Raw genomic sequence first — 9071 nt, forward strand, 5'->3', positions numbered from 1 at the left:
TTAAGATACCGCTAACATTGGCTGTCTTAGGAGAGGGGAAACTAACTAAATGAGACCAGGAGTATGTGATCAACTTTTCATCACATATGCATCTGCAACTTCTGAATTTTTAACTATGTGGATATATTTCATAATCATAAAGAACATTAAACTTAAAGAAGACAGTAAAATTAAAATTATATAAATATTTAAATAAAGAATCCAGAAATACCAGAATAAAACATGTTTGGGGCATTTTCTCTGACCAGTAGTCTGAAGCATAGCCTATTAATTAAGCACAAAAGAAAAGGAAATAATTCAAGTTGAGTTCAATCCTCAAATTGCTGACTTTCTTCCAAGGTTCAGATCAAGATGAAGACCCACCCCTACATTTACATGAAAGTGGAGGACTAAAATAATCCTTTTGTCTGAGTCTCAAAATCACATGTCTATATTAAATATCACTACCTCTAAATTTGCATACCTTTAGATATTTCAACCATCCAGAATTACATTGTGCATGTATGTTCTCGTTGGAGCTTTCAAGAAAATTTAAAAGTATGGCATCGCTGCCCATTTTAGCAATATCAGTAACTAATGTGCTCCAAGATCTAATGAGATTAATACTCAAAAATCCATTTTTAAAGGTAAGACAAAATAACCTTCAGACTGTACTCTTTCGTGAACAGCCATAAAAAATGTTTCTTCCATTGTTGAGGTTCATAATGTGATTGAATGACTCTGAAATATTCCAATTATTCTTAATAAGTCACAAACCAATGAACAACACACCTCAGATGTCCAAGGCAAACCCAGTCAATCTGGGAATTTGTAATCTGGTATAATCCCAATGATAGCTTTGGCAATCATTCACTCAACTAAATTTATGACAGACGATTTGTATTAAATAACTGTACCAACTATCATGTTATAAACAGAACTGAGTTATTCAAGATACTCTATTCCAACTCCCTCACATACAAATCTGTTCGTTCAGCTCATATGCGTTGAGTGCCCCCTATACAGAAAGTACTACATAAGACAGTAAAGGTAAACAGAAAACATGGTCACTGCCTTCCTAGAGCTCACAGACCAGTAAAGGGAGAGAGAGAGAGAGAGAGAAGCACGGAAACTGGAAAACACTGTGATTAGTGTTCTAATAAAAGCAAACAGAAGTGAGTATAAAAACTGTGGTGGCCCACGAGATGGGATTGCTAACCTACTCAGCAAGGGGACAATGGTGAGGGCTCTTGGGAAGGATGCTACTTCTCAGTTATAGAGCATGACAGCGGCAGAGCCTTGCTAGAATTCAGATCTCTAGATTTCCAGGCAGTATTCATTTTGCTACCCTTGTTCCCTAACAACTTGATCAAAGGTCACCAATACTGTAGCTATAGCATACAAGTGCGTGAGGGAGTAATTTAAGCAATGTTTTAGAGCCGTGTCTTGCCAACAATCACCTACTACACAGAGTGAAACGGATCTTTTAAACAACTCTAACTTTGTACCGAAAGCATTTAACGCTCACACACAGGTATAGCATGATATATACGTGTGTGTACATGTAGTTTCACATAGAAGTTAATAAAAACACATAGCTAGTAAGAAGTGTTATTTCCAAACCACAAGTCCAATTCAGTCTATTTACAATCACTTTGGTACTGAAAGTTTGTTACCTAACCAGCTGTCAGACTGTATTGCTACAAAACTCTTTATCCCAGCAGGATACTTAAATTAGAAGCGAGGATGAATCTTTTCCATATTGGCATCTCTCTTCTTCAGCAGAATGTGTTTCAGAGGGGTTACCTGGCTTAATGCAGCTAATTCAATACAAAACTGAGTTTGCTACTTAGACTGTCCAAATACCCTATCCTCCTCAAATGTGTGCAAAGCAGTTAAAACCTCTGATGTTATGTTTGATAAGAATTAAGGTACTCCAGCACACAAAATGTTAATTCCCAACGGGTAGCAAAAGACCAAATTTGGCAATGTAATAAATAGATAACTCTCACTATTTCAGATAACTGAAAATTCTGTGTCAATCCACAGGTTTTTTTTTTTAATCCACTGGCTTTTAAGGAATGATGACACTGTATTTCTGTCCCAGAACCAGTAACAATAATAATGGATAATAATCAGTGGGTGTTGCCCCCAAACCATTTTAATGAGAAGATGCAGCTTGCGTACAACTCTTGGTATTCTCAAAACTCTTTTGAACCTGAATGCCACTTTATTTTTTTTAATGGCTTTAAGATAATTTGAGTCTTATTTGCAGGGTGATGTGCACTACATCTCCCCAAAATCGGGTGTTCTTCATCGAGGTTATATTCAGCAGCGTGCCCTTGGAAACAGAGCCTGTGTCTCATGTTTAAGTGCATGTGGTGTCAGCTATTCCCTGGTACCTATATTGCCACACATGTGAATGGAATTTCTCCTGTTATCTCATAAGCCTGAAAAATACACTGTTTTTATTCCATTCTTCCTAGCAAACTTAAGACAAAAAATTAGGGGGGAAAGGTAAGGGAAAACACCGTCTTCTACATGATAGCATGCCAAAGAGGAATAAATCAAAATGCTACAATTTTCCTCCAAGTAGTTGGTCCCCAACCTTTTTCTCCTGATGAATCCAGCAGACTATTGTTACAAGATGTTTTAAGTAATATTTCTCTTTCCATTTTAGTCCTATTGCAGATAATTTAAATGTCTAAGTGAATGAAAGCTAGCCATTCTACTTCAAAAAGAATTTACATTGCGGTTAAGACCTAAATCACATTAAAATAATCACACACAGTATAAACAGAGTAACAGAGCCTTTGTTCGAATTAGATAATCAAATAAATGGATATATATATATCCAAAGAAATGAGAAGCTTATTTTATGAAAGGCAGTTGTGATGAAATTAAACTAAAGGCAGCTGAATCATGGTCACATATTATATAGTTGTAATGAAAACTGATTAAGAGAACTTCAGAGGTGGGGAGGGATTTGCTAAGAGGGTATTGGGGAAAGAGACTTCAGCTAGTTGCTTTAAATCCAACAGTTCTATTAGCAATTTATGGATTTGATTATACCTTCAAAGTGAACACTAACCCAGTAAGAACTCCAGTAGAAAGACACTAAAATTTTGTGATACGGGGTAATCAGGTCGGCAACCATCTGTATAATAGACATGATCCAAAGAACCAGCAATTCATGGTAAACATAGCTGAGTAACACATTTCTCATAAGAAAAGACAAAATCTCATTTTTAAGACTAATTCAAAGAACGGAGAAAATCCTTCACATTAAACCACATCCTTGATTTATTGGTCATTGATCACAATATTTCCGTTTCAGGGCTTTAGCTTTTAAGCTGAAAGAAGTAATTTCCTTAAAATGTATATACAATATCTTAAAAGATTAAAGAAAACAGCCACATCATTTACCTATCCAGGTTTTATTTAACTGTATTTATTCAACTGTAGAAACTTCTCTAGAGTACAGAGAAAACAGAAATAGGTAAAAACTTACCTTTCTGTCATGAATTGGTCCAATAGTAGTTACAAAGAGAAACAGAACAGAACAAATTTCCTCCTGGTTCTTTGATTCTTTGTTTCTTTGAAATGCAAAAACACAATGTATTTAGAAAGCAGTTTCTATGCCAAGTAATGAATATTATTTTACATGTTAAGTATATCTATATATTATGCTATTAATTTCTTGGAAGAGTTTCATTATGCATTTTGCAAGCGATCTGAGATTTTTACCTACTTTCTAGTATTAAATATAACACATTGCCTCGACTGCAATTTTAACTAACCAAATATTAGTGTGACTTCCACAAATCAGGCTAATGTTGTAATAAAAGCTTGCACTTTATCAGAAGTCAGTAAAAAAAAAATCTAAAAAACAAACAATAATGTATTTTATGGTCAAATGAAAGCTTCGATACTAACTATAAATTTTTAATTTATTTAATTGTATCAATGAATCAAAACTTATCATTTGCATAAAAGCATCTTGGGCAAAATTTCCTGACAGATATTTCCTTTTAATATGTCTCCGCTTAGAATAGGTACAAGACTGATTTGCCCGGCACTAGGTTCTGCTAAGTGGTGACTGTTTTATTCCAGAGATGCAGAGTAGCCATCTAACCACTGCTGCAAGGTTGTCTCCTAAGACACCAATGTGAGAGGCCCTGAAGATGTACAGTGTGGTGCCCTGGCTAAGGACATACCCAAAATTATGTCTCTGGAGGACCATTTCTATTGATTTCATTTGAAAATACAAGCAATCAATTTTATTGAGGAATTTAAGTTTAGCTTGCTTTAAAATAATGTACTTCTAACTGTTAAGTGGTCACAATCTATGTCCTGAAGACATATGAACAATAAGAAGAAAACTCCACAAGAATAATGTTCACCTTTAGTAGGTCCTAAGCAGCAGATTTCTCATTGCAAACAATGCAAGCAGAAAGATCCTCTGCCGAAACATCTTTAAAATATTGAATGGAAAATATCTATCATCCTAAAATTCAAAATCCAACAAAAATAACTTGCAAAAACAAAGGCGAACTAAAAATTTCATCAAAAAAGCAAAAATTAACTCAAAATGGGATCACAGATCTAAACGTAGAACCTAAACTATAAAACTTCTCAAGGAAAACAGAAGAAAAATCTTTGTGACTTCGGGTTAGACAAAGATTAATCAGATGTGACACAAAAAGCATATCCACCAAAAAAATTATAACTTATAAATTGAACCACATTAAAATTAAGAACTTCTACTCTATAAAAGACGCTGTAAAGAAAATGATAAAGGAAACCTCAACATGGAGGAAAATATTTCAAAATCTCATTTCTGATAAAAGGATTTGCACGTATATATCTCTCTCTATATATATATATATAACTGTAACTATATATAACTATGGATATATAACTATATATATATCTATATAGAGATATATATATAGATATATAACTCCCAAGGTGAATAGTAAGAAAACAAGCAAACCAATTTTTTTAATGGGCAAAATATTTGAGCAGACACTTCACCAAGAAATACAGAAGATATACAGGATGATATAGGATGCCAATAAGCATATGAAAAGATGTTTGATATCACTAATCATTAGGAAATTGCAAATTAAAACCACAGTGAGATAATATTACACACCTACTAAAATGGCTAAAATTCAGAAGACTGACCACACCAAGTGTTCGCAAGGATGGGGAGCAACCAGAATTCTTACGTGTTGCTGGTGGGAACGTTAAGATGGTACAACTACTTTGCAACAGTTCAGCAGTTTCTTAAAAAGTTAAATAAACACCTACTATATGACCCAACCATTCCACTTCTAGATATTTACCCAAGAGAAATGAAACCTCTCTCTACACAAAGACTTGTACGTGAAGGCTCAAAAGCAGCTTGATGAATAACAGCCAAACCTGGAAACAACCTGAACAGTCCATGAACAAGTGGAATGATAAAGTGTACAATGCATGCAACTGAATATTACTTAGCAGTAAAAAGGAATTAACTATTGATAAACACAACAACATGGGTGAACAGCAAAATAAATTAATCTCAGTGGAAAAAGGCAGACAAAAAAAGTATATATGATAGGTTTCCATTTATTTAAAATTCTTAAAATTTCAGGCTAATTGATAGTGCTATAAAGCAAATTAATGGTTGCTTGCAGAAAGGGTAGCAGCAGGGTTGGGTCGGGGGACAGAATATAAACGGACAGGAGGAACCTTTGGAGGTACTAGGTATGCTCATTACCTTGATTTTGGAGATGTTTGTATGGATAGACATATATCAAAACATCAAATTGTGCACCTTAAGAACGGGTAGATTATGTCAATTATTCTTCAATCAAGTTGTCTAAAAGTATACCATCAATCAAATTGGTTATGGTTCTGAATTGCTTGTATTCTTGCTTTATAATTGTAAATTATCTTGACTTTATTTGTCCTTACTGATTTCATTGCTGTGTGTCTATTTTAACCCTACTGCATGCAGTAATGGATATTTTTGCAACAGTAAGTTTAGGCTAAATTTTTAAAAACAGTAACATGAGTCTATGCATGGACTGCAATTCCAATATTAATCATTCATATCCACAGTTAAATATTGATATGGGGGTTTTCTAGCTCTCATGGTGAGCCCTGAGTTGACAGCTAGCTGACCATGAAAATTAAAAAAAAAAAAAAAAAAGCCAGCAAAATCCCCCAGCCTTATAAGTACAATTGTCCCTTTCCCGTTCAAGTGCCAGAGCGACCACGAAGATGAATGATTCATCTTCATATTCAATCCACCACAGGTAGGAAGCGCCTTAGTAGCCCTGATGCCATAGCACACCAGGAGGTATCCCTGTCACCACCTGACTGGTGAGCGACCCAGTTCCAGAGAACTGAGAGGCTGCATTTGAGATTTTCTTCTTACACCAACCTTCCTAGCTTGGTTTTCCCCCAAAGCTTAACCTAAGACAACTACTTGTGTGCAGCCAGGTCATTTGGGAGGTGATCCTAGTAAGAAGCAGTAAGGGAATGGGGAGAAAGATATAGAAGATGATACCGGAGTGTGTTATTGAAGTTGCTGCTGTGGGCAACCAGAACTCAATTTCACCAGGACCTCTGAAGAAGCATGGAGAATGGTCTTACAAAACTATCTTGTTACAGGTTGAAAGACAAGAACCTTTACCCATTGGCTACTGTCTCCTGATTGAAAGCTGACCCAGGAGTGTTAACTCACCAACACTTCAAAGCTGTGCATGGCGTGAGCTGAGGGAGCTACTGCTGGCCTCGGGTAGGCAAAGTCAGAAGAGCCTCGGGGCAGAAAGCAGAGCAGCCTGGCAAAACGCAGAGGAGAGAAACTGTCAGAGGGAAGAGTGGAAGCTTGCGTGAAACTGTCCCCGCAGTGAGTCAGAAACTAGAAAGGATGCTGAGAATATGAGTCAGGACAGCAAAGGCTTTTGACACAACAGGACTATGAATTTCTTAGAAGTTATAACCAATTCACAGCTGCACATCTTTAATTTTGTTTGACCACAAGGGTTATCACAGGGGTAAGTGGGCAGCAATGTACCAGTCAGTATTGGTTAAATGCCTCCTCTATAACAAGTACTTCTCCAGATCATCTCTCATACAGCTCATATTTGACCTGTAAAAATATGTCACGGACTGTATTACTTGGCCAGGACTGCCACAACAAAATACCAGATTGGGTGGCTTAAACAACAGAATTTATTTCCTCGCAATTCCAGAGGCTAGAAGTTCAAGATCAAGGTGTTGGCTGTGTCTTCACATGGTCTTCCCTCTGTGCATGTCTGTATCCACATTTCCTCTTTTTATGGGGTCACAAATCAGATTGGATTAGAGTCCGCCCTCGTTATTTCATTTTAACTTAATTACCTCTTTAATGAGCCTATCTTCAAATACAGTTACATCCTAGGGCACTGTAGGCTAGAACTTCAACATATGAATTTTGTAGGAGACACAACATTGCCCGTTACATTGACCTTTATATTAAAAAATATTTATAATATTTAATTAAAGTACTACTCATTTGATTTAATAAAAAGTTTACCCTGGATTCCTGAAGAGCAATTCCCATAATAAACTCTTTGATTATCAGAAGACAATAGTCATGCTAACCTTTAAGATTAGGTTTATGAAAATTACTGATGACTAGTACCCACTTATATATTTATATATATAATTTCTTTTATTTCTTGTTTTATATATATATATATATATGTAGCGGTTTAAAACCTTATGGCAAAAAATTAAATAAACATAACTTTATAATGAAGCACTGTCATAGTTGAAATTGGGATAGTTTTAGAAAGTGAAACTATTTGATTTTCTTCTTTCTTCCTACATAATACCTTCGGACTTCCAACGGGAATTGCAGGGACATTTAATCCAGCTGGTTCTTTGTGCCCTATTATTTTCTTTGTCCTTCATGCATATGAGACATCTTAAAATGCGTGTGTCACTTATGCTTTATTTAAACATTTAATTCTATGCTATTTTCGGTATTTTCTTTTTCATGGTTTAAAACAAATTCCGACTATTCTCTGAATATATTTCCCAGTCAGTCTGGAATTGACAGTATCTGATGGATACAATCTAAGAAGGATGGGATTTGCTGGTAAAGAGGGAAAGATAAAGTAGCCTTGATGAGGCAAAGCGAATTTTCAGAGATGTGCTATTAGCAGCTTCCTATTTTGGTTATACTTGTAGAGGTCAGCATCTAGAACTACTGTAGATTTGATTACTGCCTTGTCTAGTGTCTCTGTTCACTTTGGTTGACTCTGCTCGGACTACCCTTCCCTCCCCTTTCCCCCTTTCCAAACAGCCCCCACCCACCCAGTGTGAATCCTCCTCCTCATTTAAATTCCGTGGTCTAAAGGAAGCTTTCACAGATCGCTCCAGGCAACATCTGACTTCTTCTGAATTTCCTTATTGCCATCCTAACACTCACTTGGCACTTATTCATTCACCAAGTATTTCCTGAGTGCTGACTGGGTACTGGGGCGCTCTGTTCTAGATGATGGCAGTACCACTGTGAATAAATGAGACAAAAGTAGAGCCAAAGAGGTAAGGGAGACGCAGACAATAAATGTGTGGGAAGTGATCGTAACTGCTGTGAAGGCATGTAAAGCAGGGGGAGGACAGGCTGTGTGTGTGTAGGGGTTATAGCTCTCCTGGATGGAACAGTCCGGGAAGAACTGTCAGGTCAAGTTACATTTGAGCAGCTACGGAGGAAAGTGAGAGGGCACGTTCTGTGGGTACCTGGGAGGGCAGTGGTCCGTGCAGAAGGAACAGTAAGTCCTGAGTGCTGCTTGGTGTGCTTGGACAGGGTTAGATGAACTTTGAACAGCAGCTGTAGATGTGGTTTATCCAGACTGAGCTCTTTCTTAGAAGCCATGGTAAGGCTTTTGAATTTTAATCTGAGTAAAATGGTAAAGGGTTCTGAGCAGAGGAATGGTATATTCTGGCAGGTTCTAAAAGGATCATTCCAGCTGCTGAAAGGAATTGGAAAGTAGAGAAATAAAGGGGAAGTAGAAAGACCGACCAGAAGACTACCGTAATTATCCAGG

This window comes from Mesoplodon bidens, assembly GCF_964165515.1.
Source record: "Mesoplodon bidens genome assembly, chromosome: 10".
Classification (NCBI taxonomy): domain Eukaryota; kingdom Metazoa; phylum Chordata; class Mammalia; order Artiodactyla; family Ziphiidae; genus Mesoplodon; species Mesoplodon bidens.